This window comes from Bufo bufo, chromosome 3, assembly GCF_905171765.1.
Source record: "Bufo bufo chromosome 3, aBufBuf1.1, whole genome shotgun sequence".
NCBI lineage: Eukaryota > Metazoa > Chordata > Amphibia > Anura > Bufonidae > Bufo > Bufo bufo.
The window spans coordinates 665,534,625-665,558,839 of record NC_053391.1 but is presented as its reverse complement, the minus strand read 5'-3'; positions in this window follow the sequence as shown (position 1 = coordinate 665,558,839).

Genomic DNA, 24,215 nt, shown 5'->3' with positions numbered 1-24,215 from the left:
GGATGTTCTCAGCAGGACACCGGCCGACACTGCGCATGCGCTGGGGGGTACTGGTACAGAGAGGAATTAATGTGTGTGTGTGTGATGAGTGGGGGGGGGGGGTCTGATGTGCAGGGGGGTACTGGTACAGAGAGGAACGAATGTGCGGTGGTGGGGGGGGGTACTGTACTGGTACATAGAGGAACTAATATATATGTGTGTGATGGGGGGGTCTGATGTGCAGGGGGGGGGAGCACCGGCGCCTAATAGAGTACCGGCACCTCTTTTGGCCCACTTAAAGCACTGGTTTGATCTATGTTCATTCATCCGCTCTCTCAGCGCTTGTGTGGTGCGGCCTACATAGTAGATATTACAGGGGCATTGGAGTAGGTAAATAACGTTTCTGCTTGCACATGTCATTTGTTGTTGAAATGATAGTTTCCCTATGGGGTGTGGGATGTCAATCTCTCTTTCTGACGTTTTTATCATTCGGCAACATTTGCATTTTTTTGTGCCACATTTGGAGGATCCCTTGAATTCTAGTGTTTTTTTATCTATATGTTCAGTTGTTTTCGGGGTATGTTTATTTGGGCATGATGGGGCTAAAATGTTTTTTAGGGTTTTGGCTCTTCGGAAGGTGAGTCTCTGCGTTTTTGGTATTTCTCTACCTAGTATGGGGTCTTTTAGTAGTACAGACCAGTGTTTGGTTAGAATATGTCTGATTGTTTGGTGATTCTGATTATATCTTGTGATTAAACCTGGTCTGAAGGGAATTTCTTTAATGTCTTTTGGTCTGGGTTGGAGGCTTTCTTTCTGGTCTATTTGAGAGTTTCTTTTTTGAATTCTTGATGAGTTGCGGGGGATAGCCTTTTTCCAGGAATCTTTGGCTCAGGGTCTCTATTTGTGTTTTCATGGTGTCTGTATTTGTGCAGTTGCGTCTTATTCGTTTCATCTGGCTAAAGGGTATGTTAGTTTTCCACCCAACCAAAACTACAGGAACCTCTAAAAATCACCAACTTCTACAGCCCTATCCCGAACCCCAAAAAAAGACCAAACCCTGCTACAGAGGATGTAGAGGTGGCAGGAAACAGTCTACCAAGAAACAAAAAACACAAACCAAAAACCCAATTATGATAAAATCAGAATTTGAGACACTAAAAGAAAAAGGTATCTTTAATCTATCTGGATATAGCCTAAATGAAACCGAAGTACAACTACTAAGCAAGGGTCTATCTTTCTGCCCCACCAACAAACCAGACCTTTTTGAGCTATTTGTAGATTTTAATCAGTTTATCAGAAGACTAACCCTCCAAGCGCTACTTCTGTATCAAAAATTCTGTAGCAAATATAAATAAAAGCTCCAAAACCAATGGTACAAACGATGCAATAGCCACAACGAGACATACACTCCGGTACCTACTATCACCATAAAACCTCCATTAAAAAACAAATCCTCTTACTATCCTCTAGAAAGCAGAGGCCAGCACCTAGAAAGCTACTACAATATGGTTCTACAGGGTGGGCCATTTATATGGATACACCTTAATAAAGTGGGAATGGTTGGTGATATTAACTTCCTGTTTGTGGCACATTAGTATATGTGAGGCGGGAAACTTTTCAAGATGGGTGGTGACCATGGCGGCTATTTTGAAGTCGGCCATTTTGAATCCACATTTTGGTTTTTTAATAGGAAGAGGGTCATGTGACACGTCAAACTTATTGGGAATTTCACAAGAAAAACAATGTTGTTCTTGGTTTTAACGTAACTTTATTCTTTCATGAGTTATTTACAAGTTTCTTGTATGGTGCTACAAGCTCATATAGAGGGAATCACCCCACCCTCTCTATTGTTACACTTCTAAAATGTGTTCAATGTGCTGCCCATTGTGTTGGATTGTCAATGCAACCCTCTTCTCCCACTCTTCACACACTGATAGCAACGCCGCAGGAGAAATGCTAGCACAGGCTTCCAGTATCCGTAGTTTCAGGTGCTGCACATCTCGTATCTTCACAGCATAGACAATTGTCTTCAGATGACCCCAAAGATAAAAGTCTAAGGGGGTCAGATTGGGAGACCTTGGGGGCCATTCAACTGGCCCACAACGACCAATCCACTTTCCAGGAAACTGTTCATCTAGGAATGCTCGGACCTGACACCCATAATGTGGTGGTGCACCATCTTGCTGGAAAAACTCAGGGAACGTGCCAGCTTCAGTGCATAAAGAGGGAAACACATCATCATGTAGCAATTTCGCATATCCAGTGGCCTTGAGGTTTCCATTGATGAAGAATGGCCCCACTATCTTTGTACCCCATATACCACACCATGCCATCAATGGGGCAGCACCTGAAACTACGGATACTGGAAGCTTGTGCTAGCATTTCTCCTGCGGTGTTGCTATCAGTGTGTGAAGAGTGGGAGAGGAGGGTTGCATTGACAATCCAACACAATGGGCAGCACATTGAACACATTTTATAAGTGGTCAGAAACTTGTAAATAACTCATGAAAGAATAAAGTTACGTTTAAACCAAGCACACCATTTTTTTTTCGTGTGAAATTCCCATTAAGTTTGATGTGTCACATGACCCTCTTCCTATTGAAAAAACAAAAGTTGGATTCAAAATGGCTGACTTCAAAATGGCCGCTATGGTCACCACCCATCTTGAAAAGTTTCCCCCCTCACATATACTAATGTGCCACAAACAGGAAGTTAATATCACCAACCATTCCCATTTTATTAAGGTGTATCCATATAAATGGCCCACCCTGTAGATTACCTCAAACAAGCATTCCCCCCAACAAAAGGTCCCATAAAAAAAAACATTGGAACAACCAAACCAAACAAATCCAAATCAACACCCAACAAACTCAAACTAGATAATCTTAACACCAATCAGAAAAAAGCTTTAAAGGGAGTCTGTCACCTCCATATGGCCTTATACAGTGCTTACATGGCTCTGTAGCACACCTATACAGGATTGTAACGGTACCTTTGTTCTTTTATTTAGACTTGCATCAGCAGGAAAAACGAAGTTTAATTCATATGCAAATGAGCACTCGCAAGTGCCCAGGGGCGGCGTTCAGTGTGTAGGTGCCCAGGCTGCTCTGCCTTCTTTTCACTTTACTCCTCCCCAGTCTCTGCCTTTGCCCTATCGATGAGGCAAGAGACTTAGAGGGCGGGCAAAGGCAGAGACTGGGGAGGAGTAAAGTGAAAAGAAGGCAGAGCAGCCTGGGCACCTACACACTGAACGCCGCCCCTGGGCACTTGCGAGTGCTCATTTGCATATGAATTAAACTTCGTTTTTGCTGATGCAAGTCTAAAGAAAAGAACAAAGGTACCGTTACAATCCTGTATATGTGTGCTACAGAGCCATGTAAGCACTGTATATGGCCATATGGAGGTGACAGACTCCCTTTAAAAAGCCTAAAAAACAACCCCAACATCGTTATAAAAAACGCAGACAAAGGAGGAGGAATAGTTGTCCTTAACACGGATCAATATGAAAAAGAGGCCCAAAGAATCCTGTCAGGCACCAACTACTAAAGACCCCTCACAGAAGATCCCTCCAAAAACTACAAAGCCCAACTTCATGATCTGATAGATCATGGATCATCCCAAGGAATTCTAGATAAAAAATAACAAAAATATCTTAAAGTGTCCCATCCAGCCATTGCACGATTCTACTACCTCCCCAAAATACATAAATCCCTATCAGATCCCCCCAGCAGACCAATAATCTCAGGCATAGACTCCCTAACCTCTAACCTTTCAGAATACATTGACGGCATCCTCCAAAGATACATGATCACCCTCCCATCTCACCTAAAAGACTTAGCACACCTCATCCAGAGCCTAGATGAGGTCACGTGGCAAGATGACTACATCTGGGCCACGCTAGATGTAACATCATTATATAGCAACATCATACATTCATAAGGCCTTAAAGCCACAAATACATTTTTAGACACCGACACAGTCATGACACCTGTCCAAAAAGAATTTATTCTCAGATCCATAGAATTCATCCTATGCCACAATTATTTCACTTATAAAGAAAAATTCTACATCCAAACCAAAAGAAACAGCAATGGGCACCATATTTGCACCCTTCTATGCGAACTTCTTCATGGATGCTTTCGAGGACCTACACGGCCTACTAAAGCACCCCAACATCAAATTTTACAAAAGATATATCGATGATATCATCTTCATTTGGCAGCGAAACAATGAGGACCTTAAAACATTTGTAGACCCTCTCAACCAGAATGATTGGAACATTAGTTTTCCTAGACCTCTATCTCAATAGCAAAGACAACATTATCTCCACCAGCACACATTTCAAAAATGTAGATGCCAATAGCTTTTTAGACTTCAACAGTTGCCATTACCACAAATGGAAAACTAACATACCCTTTAGGCTACTTTCACACTAGCGTTCGGGTGTCCGCCTGGCCGTGCGGAGGCGAGCGGATCCGTCCAGACTTACAATGTAAGTCAATGGGGACGGATCCGCTTGAAGATGACTCCATATGGCTCAATCTTCAAGCGGATCCGTTCCCCATTGACTTACAATGTAAAGTCTGAACGGATCCGCTCAGGCTACTTTCATACTTAGAAAATTTTCTAAGTTTTAATGCAGACGGATCCGTTCTGAACGGATGCGAACGTCTGCATTATCGGAGCGGATCCGTCTGATGAAACATCAGACGGATCCGCTCCGAACGCTAGTGTGAAAGTAGCCTTAGCCAGATGAAACGAATAAGACACAACTGCACAAATACAGACACCATGAAAACACAAATAGAGACCCTGAGCCAAAGATTCCTGGAAAAAGGCTATCCCCCGCAACTCATCGAGAATTCGAAAAAGAAAATCTCTCAAATAGACCAGAAAGAAAGCCTCCAACCCAGACCAAAAGACATTAAAGAAACTCCCTTCAGACCAGGTTTAATCACAAGATATAATCAGAATCACCAAACAATCAGACATATTCTAACCAAACACTGGTCTGTACTACTAAAAGACCCCATACTAGGTAGAGAAATACCAAAAACGCTGAGACTCACCTTCCGAAGAGCCAAAACCCTAAAAAACATTTTAGCCCCATCATGCCCAAATAAACATACCCCGAAAACAACTGAACATATAGATAAAAAAACACTAGAATTCAAGGGATCCTCCAAATGTGGCACAAAAAAAATGCAAATGTTGCTGAATGATAAAAACGTCAGAAAGAGAGATTGACATCCCACACCCCATAGGGAAACTATCATTTCAACAACAAATGACCTGTGCAAGCAGAAACGTTATTTACCTACTCTAATGCCCCTGTAATATCTACTATGTAGGCCGCACCACACAAAGGCTGAGAGAGCGGATGAATGAACATAGATCAAACATAAAAAGAAAAATTCTAACACACAGCGTATCGCGTCATTTCTCATTACTACATGAGGGCAATCCCCTTGATCTGAAAGTGATCCCATTAGAACAAGTCCCTTCCTTCCAACAACTCTGTAGGAAGGAAATGTTCTGGATTTTCGAACTCAACACCCTCACTCCGTTCGGTCTAAATGAAACACTAGAACACGCCAACTACTAATTACTAATTACCACTACAGTCACAAGAAAACCCCCCAAAAATCCAGATCTCAATGAGAAACGACCCCCCCATCCCACCCCCTAAAATACCCGCCCAAAACCCCCCACCCCCAGATAAGAAACATCCCTCACAATAATGTATTAAAGCCCATATACACATAATTACAAATAAACGAATTCACAGACAAACCAACATCACTCGAAAGACCCGCCCAATAGCTATAACTTCAGATGCATGCACCAAGAAATTGATGTACGTATCCTGTTTAAATCCCTTGACCCATCATCACCACACCATCTTCATTTACACCTACATCAAAAAGCTACCCTAAAAATAAAATAGATAGGAACAACAGAAAAATGTTTAGCGATATAATTAAATAAATAAATAAATAGCGACACAAATAAGGAGATCTAGCCCCATATTATTTATTAATTTTTTTCATATATTTTTTTCATGGATTTTCTCTCTAATAATGTATTTCCAGTACACACCCTCATCACTACCTCCAATTTTTGATTTCTCATCTTTATTCTTTATATTTTATATTTTATATGAAAAATTCAATAGAGATGTAAACCTCCTGGCACTCTGGAGGGTTGCTGCTTGGAGTCGGGTTCCCACCCCGTGTAGTAAATAAAATAGAAAACTCCAGCAATGTGCGTTTGTATCAAAGAATATTTCGTTTATTATGAAAATGCGGCGTCGTGATGTGACGTTTCGGCCACTTAGGCCTTTATCAAACTATGTGAAAAAATACAAAGGGAGGGTGATAATTACAATCATGTCAGATATCCAACATATGGTGTACAAATAAATCTATAATACATACAGGAGTATAAGGAACACAAAATGTCCCACAAGTCAATTCAACATATTGCAATCCATAACATGTTATTTTGAAAAATACCACAAGAGAGGAAAAAAAAAGCACATTAGAGGGAAAGGGAAAAAGAAAAAGAAAATTTCAAGTCAGCATTTCCAGTGATCAGAGTCTACATAAGTCTTGAGTCAAGGAAACCTGGGAGGACGACCCTGATGTAGAACAGTTAAGGACAACTATTGTATACAGAGATCCAAATACTATCTGCATATTGTGTCGCATCAAGGATGGTGGGAGGAAGTTGTTGGCAGGATACCTGAGGAGCCAGGTGATCTGTTATGTCGGTGTTAGTGGAGCTATGGGCCATGGTAGAAGAATGTATTCACACTACTTCAATAAATCGCAATGTAATGTAATAAGCATAAAGCGCTATAGCTGTATTAGGAGATGGAGCTTACCTACTGCCGCTGTCGGGAAATACGCCAGTTGTAAATGCGCTGTAAGGTGCTGATAGTGTGTATCCACACACTAGATGAGGAAGCGCTGCAGTGTCTTTGAAATGCCCGCCTATATGTAGCGTGGGGGGGCGTGTGCGTAGCTATGCGGAAGGTCAGAGGCTGATTTCTGGTTGGAAGATGATGCGTTCCACTTGTTGCGTGTCACGCGTCTCAAAATTCGTGATGCGTCTCACGAATTTTTTGGGTTGTTTCTCCTATATAAACCTTGCCGCATGGGCATTTTAGCAAGTAGACCACAAATGATGACTCGCATGTAAAAAAACCTTTTATGGGAAAACTTTTTCCGGATTGGGGATGGTGGAAATGAGTGCCCTTGAGGACATTGCTGCATTGTTGGCAGTGAATGCACGGAAAAGTTCCTGTCTTTTGTGTTGTTAGAAACCTCTGTTTAGGGATATTGTGCAGTGGGCCGATATCTGCTTTGACTAGAAAGTCTCTTAGGTTTTTAGGTCTACGGTTGCATGCTAAGATAGGGTTTTTAAATTCTTGTACCAGGGGAAAGGCTTTCTGTAGAATGGACCAATGGTTTCTAATGCTGTTCAATATTTTTTTGGTGGTGGGGTGGTAAGTGTGGACAAATGGTATACGGTTAAGGGCAGTTTTGGGTTTCCTGGGGGCGGTAGTGGTCGTATCTCTGAGGAGGTGCTCTGGATACCCTCTTTCCTTGAATCTATCTGCCATTTCGGTGAGACGGGTTTGTACTTGGTCACTGGATGTGACAATGCGTTTGATCCGTGTGTATTGAGAGGTTGGAAGTGATTTTTTTGTATTAAGTGAATAAAAACTTGTATAGTGTAACAGATTGTTGCGATCAGTAGGTTTGCGATATAGATCCGTGCTAAGGGTACCGAATGAGGTTTTTGTAACGGTTGTGTCTAGGAAACCGATTGAAGTGGTATCGGAGTGAATGGTGAATTGTAATTCATGGTATATGCTGTTGAGATAATTATGAAAGTCGGTCAAGGATTCCATGGAGCCCCTCCATATGCAGAAAATATCGTCAATATAGCGTTTCCAGGTGAGGACGTGTTCAGAAAAATGACTATCAGGGTAAATGAAGGATTCCTCAAAATCGGCCATATAACAATTTGCATATGGAGGGGCCACATTAGACCCCATCGCGGTCCCCTGGCATTGTAAATAGAAAGAATCTTCGAAAAGAAAAAAGTTGTTTGTGAGGACTAGTTCAAGAATGTCCATGTGGAAGGATATAGTGTCTGGGTTGTGTAGATGGGCTGTGAGACATTTGGAGACGGCCTGTAGTCCCTTAGGGTGTTGGATCGAGGTATATAGGCTGGCGACGTCCCAAGTTACCAGTAGTGTATCCTGTGGTAGTAATGGAAGGTTGTGAATTATGTGAAGAAAATCTGATGTGTCGAGTACGAATGATTTCGTCTGTTTGATCAATGGGGTCAATGATTTTTCCAATAAGATGGACAGTGGTGACAAGATGGAATTGGTTGAGGCCACGATTGGTCGTCCTGGAGGATTATTAAGGTCTTTGTGGATTTTCGGTAATGTGTACAGAACCGGAATCACTGGATTATTGTTTGACAAGAAAGTTACCGTGGCATTGTCAATGATGTTGAGCATATGGTAATGTTGTACGACGTTGTGTATTTTATCTCTGATTTGTGGGGTGGGGTCAGCCGTAAGTTTACGATAAATGGTGACATCATGTAGTTGGCGGTAAATTTCAGTCTTATACTGGGCTTTGTCCATTAGTACTAATGCTCCCCCTTTATCCGCAGGTTTAATGATAAGGTCTTTTCTTTTAAGTAGGGAGAAGAGTGCTTGTGTTTGGACATTATTGAGATTATTTTGATATTTGTATTTACCCATATGGAGGTCTTTCCTGAATTGGGTCATGTCTTTTTGAACCAGGGAAATGAATGTCTCTATGGCCGGTTTGTTCTTGGGTGGCATATAGTGACTCTTGTTTCTTAGTCCCAAGTCCCCTATGGAAACTTGTGGGCTAGGATTACAAGAGATAGTCTTGTTGGGTTCCTGTCTTTCAGAAAAATGTGCTTTCAGGCGAATGTTCCTGTAAAGTCTGTTCAGGTCTAAATCCAATTGGAAGGTGTCCACTTGGTTAGACGGACAGAATGACAGTCCCATCTCAAGAAGGGATATCTCTGCGGGTCCTAGTGTATGTGATGAAATATTAACGACTAAAGACGGTACCTGGGATCTGGTTGTCATGTTGGCTGGTCCACGTGACGTTGTTGCGGATCGTCCCCTGCTTCTGCGTCGACCTCTGAAGGAATGCTGGGCGTAGGTATCAGGTTGGGTGTAGGGATCGCCTTCGGAGCCTGAATGTGATGAATCCCTTGACTGTGAACAGTATCTGTATCGATTGTTCCTGGAGGTGGTAGGATCTGGCCATTTGTAGACCCTGTTGAGTCTGTAGTCCTCTGTATCGCGTAGAAATTTGTTGCGTTTTGTAGATTTGATTTCTTTCTTGTGGTTTTGTAGAGTCGATTCAATCTTGGTCCGTAATTGCTGAAATTCATCTGCAGGTAGCACTGCAGTGAGTTGATCCTCGATGGTCCTGATCTCTCCTTTCGTCTTGGCAATGGCATCTTGGAGGTATGATAGCGTTAAAGCTATAAGATCAAAAGAGCATTTGTTCAAAATGCGTTCAAATTTGTTACAAAATTCTGAGTTATCCTTAAAGAATGTCGGTCTGGTGCGAATTCTTAGACCACGAGGGATTCTTTGGACCTTGAGGTATTCTGCTAGTGTAACGCAGTGGAGCTCGTAATTAAGCAATCTTCCGGACTCCCTTTCTAGGTCCCTTGACTTTAACTCTGATGGTGAGGTTTGTAGAAAATCACTGGAAATGTTGACTTGTGATAGCATATGTGTAATCTCGTCCTGTTCAAAAGAGAGAGTTTCACTTGCCATGATGTTGGTCACAGGTGCTCAGTCCAGTTAGGGAAAATTCAATAGAGATGTAATCCTCCTGGCACTCTGGAGGGTTGCTGCTTGGAGTCGGGTTCCCACCCCGTGTAGTAAATAAAATAGAAAACTCCAGCAATGTGCGTTTGTATCAAAGAATATTTTGTTTATTATGAAAATGCGGCGTCGTGATGTGACGTTTCGGCCACTTAGGCCTTTATCAAACTATGTGAAAAAATACAAAGGGAGGGTGATAATTACAATCATGTCAGATATCCAACATATGGTGTACAAATAAATCTATAATACATACAGGAGTATAAGGAACACAAAATGTCCCACAAGTCAATTCAACATATTGCAATCCATAACATGTTATTTTGAAAAATACCACAAGAGAGGGAAAAAAAAGCACATTAGAGGGAAAGGGAAAAAGAAAAAGAAAATTTCAAGTCAGCATTTCCAGTGATCAGAGTCTACATAAGTCTTGAGTCAAGGAAACCTGGGAGGACGACCCTGATGTAGAACAGTTAAGGACAACTATTGTATACAGAGATCCAAATACTATCTGCATATTGTGTCGCATCAAGGATGGTGGGAGGAGGTTGTTGGCAGGATACATGAGGAGCCAGGTGATCTGTTATGTCGGTGTTAGTGGAGCTATGGGCCATGGTAGAAGAATGTATTCACACTACTTCAATAAATCGCAATGTAATGTAATAAGCATAAAGCGCTATAGCTGTATTAGGAGATGGAGCTTACCTACTGCCGCTGTCGGGAAATACGCCAGTTGTAAATGCGCTGTAAGGTGCTGATAGTGTGTATCCACACACTAGATGAGGAAGCGCTGCGGTGTCTTTGAAATGCCCGCCTATATGTAGCGTGGGGGGGCGTGTGCGTAGCTATGCGGAAGGTCAGAGGCTGATTTCCGGTTGGAAGATGATGCGTTCCACTTGTTGCGTGTCACGCGTCTCAAGGCTGGGGTCGGATGTGACGAGGTGCGCAACCGGAAGTATGATGCGTTGCATGATGCGTTCCATTCGAAACCGGAAGTAGTGCGTGCCACCGCTTGCGGTCCAAAACGGAGCTGCTGTAGATAGTGTTGATGTGAATAATGGTAAAGTGATTGATGCACGATGTGAAGTCTGCATCGGGAATGTGTATAAATAATGGCCCAAGAGTTTATATAGTGAATATGCCCGGATATGTGGAATCACTATGTGGCAGGTAGTGTATTGAAATATCGGACACAATGGCTATAGGAGGGTGTCTATATTAGTAAAAGGATACCAAACCTTAATCAAAACAGCCACAAAATCATTATACCACCTAGAAAAAAATAGAGAGATATATTATTACCAAAGCATGGTAGTATATGTACATATGGCAACAGTGTAAGTTTTATCCATTATGACTTCATCACTCTTGTACAAGAGAATCATGTAAAGCACTGGATGTCGTAATCCCTATTGAGCCCCTTTGGTTCCAAGCAGTCCATCTTGTGGATCCAGAAGGCTTCACGTTTTTTTAATTGCGTGATCCGATCGTATCCCCTTCTGTGGGGTAGGATCTGTTCGATAACCTGAAATTTGAGTTGCGCTAAATTGTGGCCGGCTGTTTCAAAATGGGCAGGTACAGGGAAAAGTAGATTTTTGCGTCTAATTAAGGATTTGTGCTGGCATATGCGATCACAAATTTTTTGGGTTGTTTCTCCTATATAAACCTTGCCGCATGGGCATTTTAGCAAGTAGACCACAAATGATGACTCGCATGTAAAAAAACCTTTTATGGGAAAACTTTTTCCGGATTGGGGATGGTGGAAATGAGTGCCCTTGAGGACATTGCTGCATTGTTGGCATTCGTGATCGCACGCTACATATAGGCGGGCATTTCAAAGACACTGCAGCGCTTCCTCATCTAGTGTGTGGATACACACTATCAGCACCTTACAGCGCATTTACAACTGGCGTATTTCCCGACAGCGGCAGTAGGTAAGCTCCATCTCCTAATACAGCTATAGCGCTTTATGCTTATTACATTACATTGCGATTTATTGAAGTAGTGTGAATACATTCTTCTACCATGGCCCATAGCTCCACTAACACAGACATAACAGATCACCTGGCTCCTCATGTATCCTGCCAACAACCTCCTCCCACCATCCTTGATGCGACACAATATGCAGATAGTATTTGGATCTCTGTATACAATAGTTGTCCTTAACTGTTCTACATCAGGGTCGTCCTCCCAGGTTTCCTTGACTCAAGACTTATGTAGACTCTGATCACTGGAAATGCTGACTTGAAATTTTCTTTTTCTTTTTCCCTTTCCCTCTAATGTGCTTTTTTTTCCCCTCTCTTGTGGTATTTTTCAAAATAACATGTTATGGATTGCAATATGTTGAATTGACTTGAGGGACATTTTGTGTTCCTTATACTCCTGTATGTATTATAGATTTATTTGTACACCATATGTTGGATATCTGACATGATTGTAATTATCACCCTCCCTTTGTATTTTTTCACATAGTTTGATAAAGGCCTAAGTGGCCGAAACGTCACATCACGACGCCGCATTTTCATAATAAACGAAATATTCTTTGATACAAACGCACATTGCTGGAGTTTTCTATTTTATTTACTACACGGGGTGGGAACCCGACTCCAAGCAGCAACCCTCCAGAGTGCCAGGAGGATTACATCTCTATTGAATTTTCCCTAACTGGACTGAGCACCTGTGACCAACATCATGGCAAGTGAAACTCTCTCTTTTGAACAGGACGAGATTACACATATGCTATCACAAGTCAACATTTCCAGTGATTTTCTACAAACCTCACCATCAGAGTTAAAGTCAAGGGACCTAGAAAGGGAGTCCGGAAGATTGCTTAATTACGAGCTCCACTGCGTTACACTAGCAGAATACCTCAAGGTCCAAAGAATCCCTCGTGGTCTAAGAATTCGCACCAGACCGACATTCTTTAAGGATAACTCAGAATTTTGTAACAAATTTGAACGCATTTTGAACAAATGCTCTTTTGATCTTATAGCTTTAACGCTATCATACCTCCAAGATGCCATTGCCAAGACGAAAGGAGAGATCAGGACCATCGAGGATCAACTCACTGCAGTGCTACCTGCAGATGAATTTCAGCAATTATGGACCAAGATTGAATCGACTCTACAAAACCACAAGAAAGAAATCGAATCTACAAAACGCAACAAATTTCTACGCGATACAGAGGACTACAGACTCAACAGGGTCTACAAATGGCCAGATCCTACCACCTCCAGGAACAATCGATACAGATACCGTTCACAGTCAAGGGATTCATCACATTCAGGCTCTGAAGGCGATCCCTACACCCAACCTTATACCTACGCCCAACATTCCTTCAGAGGTCGACGCAGAAGCAGGGGACGATCCGCAACAACGTCACGTGGACCAGCCAGCATGACAACCAGATCCCAGGTACCGTCTTTAGTCGTTAATATTTCATCACATACACTAGGACCCGCAGAGATATCCCTTCTTGAGATGGGACTGTCATTCTGTCCGTCTAACCAAGTGGACACCTTCCAATTGGATTTAGACCTGAACAGACTTTACAGGAACATTCGCCTGAAAGCACATTTTTCTGAAAGACAGGAACCCAACAAGACTATCTCTTGTAATCCTAGCCCACAAGTTTCCATAGGGGACTTGGGACTAAGAAACAAGAGTCACTATATGCCACCCAGGAACAAACCGGCCATAGAGACATTCATTTCCCTGGTTCAAAAAGACATGACCCAATTCAGGAAAGACCTCCATATGGGTAAATACAAATATCAAAATAATCTCAATAATGTCCAAACACAAGCACTCTTCTCCCTACTTAAAAGAAAAGACCTTATCATTAAACCTGCGGATAAAGGGGGAGCATTAGTACTAATGGACAAAGCCCAGTATAAGACTGAAATTTACCGCCAACTACATGATGTCACCATTTATCGTAAACTTACGGCTGACCCCACCCCACAAATCAGAGATAAAATACACAAGGTCGTACAACATTACCATATGCTCAACATCATTGACAATGCCACGGTAACTTTCTTGTCAAACAATAATCCAGTGATTCCGGTCTGTACACATTACCGAAAATCCACAAAGACCTTAATAATCCCCCAGGACGACCAATCGTGGCCTCAACCAATTCCATCTTGTCACCACTGTCCATCTTATTGGAAAAATCATTGACCCCATTGATCAAACAGACGAAATCATTCGTACTCGACACATCAGATTTTCTTCACATAATTCACAACCTTCCATTACTACCACAGGATACACTACTGGTAACTTGGGACGTCGCCAGCCTATATACCTCGATCCAACACCCTAAGGGACTACAGGCCGTCTCCAAATGTCTCACAGCCCATCTACACAACCCAGACACTATATCCTTCCACATGGACATTCTTGAACTAGTCCTCACAAACAACTTTTTTCTTTTCGAAGATTCTTTCTATTTACAATGCCAGGGGACCGCGATGGGGGTCTAATGTGGCCCCTCCATATGCAAATTGTTATATGGCCGATTTTGAGGAATCCTTCATTTACCCTGATAGTCGTTTTTCTGAACACGTCCTCACCTGGAAAGGCTATATTGACGATATTTTCTGCATATGGAGGGGCTCCATGGAATCCTTGACCGACTTCCATAATTATCTCAACAGCATATACCATGAATTACAATTCACCATTCACTCCGATACCACTTCAATCAGTTTCCTAGACACAACCGTTACAAAAACCTCATTCGGTACCCTTAGCACGGATCTATATCGCAAACCTACTGATCGCAACAATCTGTTACACTATACAAGTTTTCATTCACTTAATACAAAAAAATCACTTCCAACCTCTCAATACACACGGATCAAACGCATTGTCACATCCAGTGACCAAGTACAAACCCGTCTCACCGAAATGGCAGATAGATTTAAGGAAAGAGGGTATCCAGAGCACCTCCTCAGAGATACGACCACTACCGCCCCCAGGAAACCCAAAACTGCCCTTAACCGTATACCATTTGTCCACACTTACCACCCCACCACCAAAAAAATATTGAACAGCATTAGAAACCATTGGTCCATTCTACAGAAAGCCTTTCCCCTGGTACAAGAATTTAAAAACCCTATCTTAGCATGCAACCGTAGACCTAAAAACCTAAGAGACTTTCTAGTCAAAGCAGATATCGGCCCACTGCACAATATCCCTAAACAGAGGTTTCTAACAACACAAAAGACAGGAACTTTTCCGTGCATTCACTGCCAACAATGCAGCAATGTCCTCAAGGGCACTCATTTCCACCATCCCCAATCCGGAAAAAGTTTTCCCATAAAAGGTTTTTTTACATGCGAGTCATCATTTGTGGTCTACTTGCTAAAATGCCCAATCGGCAAGGTTTATATAGGAGAAACAACCCAAAAAATTTGTGATCGCATATGCCAGCACAAATCCGAAATTAGACGCAAAAATCTACTTTTCCCTGTACCTGCCCATTTTGAAACAGCCGGCCACAATTTAGCGCAACTCAAATTTCAGGTTATCGAACAGATCCTACCCCACAGAAGGGGATACGATCGGATCACGCAATTAAAAAAACGTGAAGCCTTCTGGATCCACAAGATGGACTGCTTGGAACCAAAGGGGCTCAATAGGGATTACGACATCCAGTGCTTTACATGATTCTCTTGTACAAGAGTGATGAAGTCATAATGGATAAAACTTACACTGTTGCCATATGTACATATACTACCATGCTTTGGTAATAATATATCTCTCTATTTTTTTCTAGGTGGTATAATGATTTTGTGGCTGTTTTGATTAAGGTTTGGTATCCTTTTACTAATATAGACACCCTCCTATAGCCATTGTGTCCGATATTTCAATACACTACCTGCCACATAGTGATTCCACATATCCGGGCATATTCACTATATAAACTCTTGGGCCATTATTTATACACATTCCCGATGCAGACTTCACATCGTGCATCAATCACTTTACCATTATTCACATCAACACTATCTACAGCAGCTCCGTTTTGGACCGCAAGCGGTGGCACGCACTACTTCCGGTTTCGAATGGAACGCATCATACTTCCGGTTGCGCACCTCGTCACATCCGCCCCAGCCTTGAGACGCGTGACACGCAACAAGTGGAACGCATCATCTTCCAACCGGAAATCAGCCTCTGACCTTCCGCATAGCTACGCACACGCCCCCCCCACGCTACATATAGGCGGGCATTTCAAAGACACTGCAGCGCTTCCTCATCTAGTGTGTGGATACACACTATCAGCACCTTACAGCGCATTTACAACTGGCGTATTTCCCGACAGCGGCAGTAGGTAAGCTCCATCTCCTAATACAGCTATAGCGCTTTATGCTTATTACATTACATTGCGATTTATTGAAGTAGTGTGAATACATTCTTCTACCATGGCCCATAGCTCCACTAACACCGACATAACAGATCACCTGGCTCCTCAGGTATCCTGCCAACAACCTCCTCCCACCATCCTTGATGCGACACAATATGCAGATAGTATTTGGATCTCTGTATACAATAGTTGTCCTTAACTGTTCTACATCAGGGTCGTCCTCCCAGGTTTCCTTGACTCAAGACTTATGTAGACTCTGATCACTGGAAATGTTGACTTGAAATTTTCTTTTTCTTTTTCCCTTTCCCTCTAATGTGCTTTTTTTCCCCTCTCTTGTGGTATTTTTCAAAATAACATGTTATGGATTGCAATATGTTGAATTGACTTGTGGGACATTTTGTGTTCCTTATACTCCTGTATGTATTATAGATTTATTTGTACACCATATGTTGGATATCTGACATGATTGTAATTATCACCCTCCCTTTGTATTTTTTCACATAGTTTGATAAAGGCCTAAGTGGCCGAAACGTCACATCACGACGCTGCATTTTCATAATAAACGAAATATTCTTTGATACAAACGCACATTGCTGGAGTTTTCTATTTTATTTATATTTTATATGAATACATGAACTACATATACCTCAATCCTTACATGTAACATCGCATCTAAATACCCAATTCATGTATAACCTGATATTGATGTATAATATATAACCCCCCTATTGATTTTCCTAGTCAATAGTCATTTCATGTATATCAATGTCCAGACACCCCTATGATGTCTTACCGAATACATCTCAATATCTATTTTTTATGTCCCACACAAAACAATGAATTGACCCAATGATGATGTTTTTATCGAAAAGACTACCACAAAGATGCTCTCATATGGCCCTTTTATGCCTCCGAACTAACATGACTGCAAGCAGCATAAAGATATCCAGGAGAGAAACAGAGAAGATCGCACCAGCCGGAAGAACATCATGCGTTCCAGCTTGGAACGCTACACCTCGAAAGCTCATTTCCGGACATGCGCACAAGTTGCCCAGCCACTCCAGAAAGAAACAAACACCGCCGGATGCCGCAATGCGTTCCAGCCTGACACGCATCGACTTCCGGTCATGCGCAATGTCGCGGCTGGACACCTCCGCTTCCGGACAGCCGAGAAAAACGGGTTTGGCGGTCTTTTCTCCTCCTGTGGGCGGTCCCTCCATGTTTTTTGGTGCCCTTTTGCTAATTTGGCGCCATTCTAACTATAGACAAAGGGTATAAATACCCTGCCATTTCACACAAGTCGGATTTATACATATATTCCAATAAAGACAAGTGAACAGAAGCACCCGTGTGATTGGCTGCCTTCATCTTGTTAGGATTCTAGAAGCGATTCAGGCTGGGGGGGTGTTTGGTTTACAGGTGTATTATGCTTATCCTAGTAAACCACCCCCCTCGTGAAGTGAGCAAATAAGTATACGATACTCCAGTATTTTTATCATATTTACTTGTATCCTTTTAAACAGATTTTACTTATTTGTTACAACTCACTCGCCCCATTATACCACACTTTGACGTGTATGACACTACAGACAACGATCTCTTAGGCACTTGAGACCCAATGTAGTGTACCTATACTCATCCATTTCTGAATTGTTCCTACCATTCCCTTTAAAAAAAAAAAAAAAAAAAAAATATATATATATATATATATATATTTTAAATATCAATATTTTATTTATCTATATATTTATACACATTTTATTACACTTTTTAGAATCTTTTGTATATTTGAAACCCACTTTACCCAAAAATATCTCTACACTGACCTACCACTATTGGCGCTAAATAGGGTTTTTCCAAGAATAGGCGAGATTGAGGTGTTATCAACACCCATCAGTCCCCCCAGTTCGGTATGCCCCCATAATGTGTCAGTATAAAATACCCCTATATAGTGCCCCCAGTAAATGCCCCCATAGTGCTCCTCTCCCCCCTTCCTTCTAGTGCCCCCCATAATGTTCCAGTATAAAATGCCCCATATATAGTGCCCCAGTAGATACCCTCAGTGTCGCCTATAATTAGCAGGTATAAAATACCCCTTCTTAGTGCCCCCTGTAGATGACCTCATAATACTCCTCTCCCCCACAGTACCCACTATAATGTGTCCCAGTATAAAATGCTACTGTACAGAGCCCCCTATATAAAATACCCCTTCTTTGTGGCTACAGTAGAGGCCCCTATAGTGCCCACCAATAATGTGACAGTAAAAAGTGTGCAATGAGCAGGACACTGGGTCAGTGGGGTTGCTATTCAGTGGGTCATATTTAGATGTGTATAAGTTCGTGACGCCAGTTGCAGCTTGCGCAGGTACTATAGCAGGGCCCTTTAAGATGGTATGAGCTCATGTACCAGGTGAGGAATGCCAGAGGGGGATATTGTCTCTGTATAGTGTCAACGGTGTCTCCTACCTGTAGTACGGCTGGACTCCTGTATCCTGGCTCACATGCAACAAAATGAGTGCTGTTAATAGGAGTAATTGAGGAATGATGGAATTCCACACAGATAATAGGGTCCAACTTGTCTTTACTTGATGTTATGATATGCAGCTTTTGATCCATACAATGTACAGCAATAGTCTAGAGTCCCAGCAGGTATTGGCAATATGTGGCAGGAATTTATATCTATTCTGCATCTGGTACATACGCCTATTGAATCTGGCAGGTATCTATCTTCTGCTCTGTCTGTGGTCTGCTTGGTTTGGGTCTGACTAGCTGTGGAGGTACTTATCTTCTCCTTGTCTTGGAATCTTTACTTACAGGACTGCTCACAGGGTATGGTGGTGGCTTCCTGGAGATCTGATAGTTCTGTAGATGGCTGCTTTCTCTGTCCACCAGCTGAGGTAAGGGACTCAGGCTGGGAAGGTTGATCTGGGGTCTCAGCAGAGGCTTGGATCCTTAGTTGGGGTCCATGTTTCTGGGAGCTCCTATTCACACAGCCTACCCCAACAGGGGGTGGCTGGTACACTGCCTAGAACTTTCTTTCCTCCTCCTGAAGTAGGATGTGGGAACATTCCACTCCTCCTCAGAAAGATGGGAGCTAGCCTGGAATGGTCTATTCCAGTCTAGGTCTATTAACTAGCTATGGTCTGCTTACATATTGCTGCCACCTGCTGGTGTACATTGAGAATTACAGCAAATCAAATGAAAAGTCACAGTAAGTTCATATAATACAAATACCATGTCAGATTACACAGGATGTTAACACATTTACACTTTAACATCATATAGCAGGGTGACAGAGTTTTAGTGACATACTCTGGGATGTTACAAGTGCCCCCGATAATGTGCCAGTAATAAGTGCCCCCATAGATGCCTTCAATAATGTGCCAGTAAATTGTGCCCCCATAGAGGCCCCCCGATCATGTGCCAGTAACAGGAGCCCCCCCAATCATGTGCCAGTAGCAAGAGCCCCCCCAATAATGTGCCAGTAACAAGAGCCCCCCCAATCATGTGCCAGTAACAAGAGCCCCCACAATCATGTGCCAGTAACAAGAGCCCCCACAATCATGTGCCAGTAACAAGAGCACCCCCCCAATCATGTGCCAGGAACAAGAGCACCCCCCAATCATGTGCCAGTAACAAGAGCCCCCCCAATCATGTGCCAGGAACAAGAGTACCCCCCCATCATGTGCCAGTAACAAGAGGCCCCCCATCATGTGCCAGTAACAAGAGGCCCCCCATCATGTGACAGTAACAAGAGGCCCCCCCATCATGTGCCAGTAACAAGAGCCTTCCCCATCATGTGCCAGTAACAAGAGCCTCCCCCATCATGTGCCAGTAACAAGAGCCCCCCCCCCCTCTTAGCAAAAATACAAAACGAACAGCAGGTGGCAAAAGAGAGCAAAACAAATCCCTAAAAATTCTTTAAAGGGAACCTGTCACCTCCCAAAACCATCCTAAGCCGCCAGCAGTACCTGCGTGTAGCGAGCAGTGTGTTTCTCATGATGCCTTTCTTCCTCAAGGCCGATGCAGCAAAAGTACTAAAAACTTTGTTTTATCCCCTGCCCGCGCGCTTCTCCACACATGCTTGAAGTCACGGGGACAGCGGCCTCCTTGCTTCAAGTCATGGTAACCACGCCCCCTTCCCTGCCCCTTTGCTGTGACTGACAGCCGGCTGTTCGGCAAAGGCAGCCGAGCTCTCATGCATAAGCGCTGTCAGTCACAGCGAAGGGGCAGGGAAGGGGGCGCGGTTACCGTGACTTGAAGCAAGGAGGCCGCTCTCATCGTGACTTCAAGCATGTGTGGAGAAGCGTGCAGGCAGGGGATAAAACATTGTTTTCAGTACTTTTGCTGCATCTGCCTTCAGGAAGAAAGGCATCATCAGACACACACTGCTCGCTACACGCAGGTACTGCTGGCGGCTTGGGATGGTTTTGGGAGGTGACAGGTTCCCTTTAAATATATAACTGCTAAAAAACCAAGGTCTGAGCAGGTAGGTCTCCTAAATAATGGTAAAATGGGGTTAGTCACTGAAGATAAGGAAAAGGCAGAGTTACTAAATGTTTTTTTAGCTCTATATATACAAAAGAAGAGAAAGGAGCTGATATCTGTGGTGCTGGGGCTGTTAGTACATCCAGTAATATACTCACTTGGCTAACTGTAGATATGGTCCAAGAGAAGTTAAATAAGGTAAGTGTGAACAAAGCTCCGGGTCCAGATGGATTACACCCAAGAGTGCTTAAAGAGCTCAGATCAGTCATTGCTGTGCCCCTGTTTATAATTTTTAAAGATTCTCTAGGTACTGGTACAGTGCCAAGTGATTGGCGCAAGGCAAATGTGGTGACCATATTCAAAAGAGGATTTAGGTCCTCCACAGGTAATTATAGACCAGTTAGTTTAACTTCTGTTGTGGGAAAAATGTTTGAAGGACTCTTAAGGGACTATATACAGGAGTATGTGACAGAAGTTGTCAGACTAACCTGATTTGTTTTTATGAGGAGGTGAGTAGTAGCCTGGACAGCGGGGTGGCTGTGGATGTAGTGTTTGTGGATTTTGCAAAGGCTTTTGATACTGTCCCTCATATACACTTAATAGGTAAGTAAGGTCTATTGGCTTGGAAAGTAGAGTTTGTAATTGGATTGAAAACTGGCTGAAAGACCGTGTCCAGAAAATTGTGGTCAATGATTCCTATTCAGAATGGTCCCGGGTTATAAGTGGTGACCCCAAGGTTCAGTACTGGGTCCTCTATTATTTAATTTATTTATTAATGATATCAAGGACGGGATTAATAGTAACATTTCTATTTTTGCAGATGACACCAATCTATGTAGTACTGTACAGTCTATGGAAGATGTCTATAAAATACAAGCTGACTTGGACACTCTGAGTGATTGGGCATCAACTTGGCAAATGAGGCTCAATGTGGATAAATGTAAAGTTATGCATCTTGGTAGTAATAATCTCTGTGCTTCATATGTCCTAGGGGATGTAACACTGGGAGAGTCATTTATAGAGAAGGGTTTGGGTGTCCTCAGGGGAGGGCTGGCAGCCTTAGTCCTGGGGGCAAATCCAGTCAAGTGGCCCATTTTTAGCCCCGCCCATTATTAAAAGCCCCTCCTACATATAATAGGCCACTCCCAACAAACACCGTACAGCTGACATTCTATTGTTGAGGCCTGTCTCTACACATCATACGGAGAGGGGAGACCTGTCCTGGCTGCACTGCCTGCTTCACATTATACAATAAACAGCAGGCTACAGCCAGGAAGCTCCTCCGCTCTCCTCCCTCCCCAGATCCTGCTCAAGGCTTGTGCTTTCCCCCACCATCTGCCACCCGCCCGTGGCCTGCTGCCCCCCTTGACCGTCCTCACCCAGCTCTGAATCCTCCTTTTGCAAATGGCAGGAGGAGGAGCCGGAGCATCTCCTCTCCTACATAGCGCCACATACCTCTTACCTCCAGTGATGTCACCTTTGTTGTAGACGTTCTCTTTCCTAATCTTCTCCATTCAGACCAGACCGCCATGATGATTTTTCAGCCATCTCCCGTCTCTGCAGAGATTGAGAAACAGACATTAGTTTCCCACATTTACATCATCTTCACATCTTCTGAACACCCTTTCCTGCCACCCCCAATACTATACTGCAGAAACAGTCCCCCTGGAAATACTGCTACCACACAGTGCCCCAATACTGTGCCCGCTGTGCCCCCAATACTATACTGCAGAAACAGTCCCCCTGGGAATACTACTACCACACAGATAGTGCCCCCTTCAACAATTATTGGCGCACAGTGCTCTAAAAAATAACTGCGCCCAGTCACTAATAGTATAAAGATAATGTCCCCCAAAAATAATTGTGCTAAGCTGATACTGTGCCAGGGTGCCCCCCAAAGTAACAGTGCTCCCCAAAATCCCACCAATAGAAATAATTCTCTGCCAGAGCACACTTAGTAATAATGCCCCTATAGTGCCCATACTAGTAATCATGTTCCTCATAGCCACCCAGTAGTAGTAAAGCTCCGCATAATACCTCCTAGTAGTAATAATTCTCCCTATATTATGACAGTACATGAAATACCCCCGCTTAGTGCCCGCAGTTGAGCTAATGTCCCCATAATGTATACCAGTACAAAATACCCCTATATAGTGCCCCAGTAAATGTCCTTATAGTGCTCCTCTCCCCCTTCCCCATAGTGTCCCCCATAATATGCCAGTAGACAAAATGCCCCTTCTTAGTGCCCCCAGCAGATGTACCTAAAGTGCTCCTCTCTCCCATAATGTGGCAGTAAAAATGCCCCTTCTTAGTGCCACCATATGCCCCAATAGTGCTCCACTCCCCCATAGTGCCCCCAAATAATGCCCCATAGTGCCACTCTCCCCTATAGTGCCTACCATAATGTGCCAGTAAAAAATGCCCCCTTAGTTCCACCAGATGCCATAGTGCCCCCATAATGTGCCAATAAAAAAGGCCCCTTTAGAGCCCCCACTTCCCCATAGTGCCCCCAAATAATGCCCCTATAGTGACACCAGATGCCCCATAGTGCCGCTCTCCCCTATAGTGCCCCCATAATGTGCCAATAAAAAAAAGCCCCTTTAGAGCCCCCAGATATCCCCATAGTGCTCCTCTCCACCATGATGCCCCCCCATAATGTGCCAGTAAGAAATGCCCCTATAGTGCCCCCCCAAAATGGGAAAGAAATAAATGCTCCCAGAATGCCACCCCCAAAAAAATGGGGCTGTAAGAAATGCCAGCTTCCCCCATAGTGCCAGCTCCCCCCATAGTGCCAGCTCCCCCCATAGTGCCAGCTCCCCCCCATAGTGCCAGCTCCCCCCATAGTGCCAGCCCCCCTATAGTGCCAGCTCCCCCCATAGTGCCAGACCCCCCATAGTGCCAGCCCTCACATAGTGCCAGCTCCCCCCATAGTGCCGCTCTCCCCTATAGTGCCCCCCATAATGTGCCAATAAAAAAGGCCCCTTTAGAGCCCTCACTTCCCCATAGTGCTCCCAAATAATGCCCCTATATTGACACCAGATGCCCCATAGTGCCGCTCTCCCCTATAAGAAATGCCCCTATAGTGCCCCCCCAAAATGGGCAAGAAATAAATGCCCCCAGAATGCCACCCCCAAAAACTGGGGCTGTAAGAAATGCCAGCTTCCCCCATAGTGCCAGATCCCCCATAGTGCCAGCTCCCCCCCATAGTGCCAGCTCCCCCCCATAGTGCCAGCTCCCCCCCCACAGTGCCAGCTCCCCCCCATAGTGCCAGCCCCCCCATAGTGCCAGCTCCCCCCATAGTGCCAGCCCCCCTATAGTGCCAGCTCCCTCCATAGTACTAGCCCTCACGTAGTGCCAGCTCCCCCCATAGTGCCAGCCACCCCATAGTGCCAGCTCCCCCCAAAGTGCCAGCCCCCCCTAGTGCCAGCTCCCCCCATAGTGCCAGCCCCCCTATAGTGCCAGCTCCCTC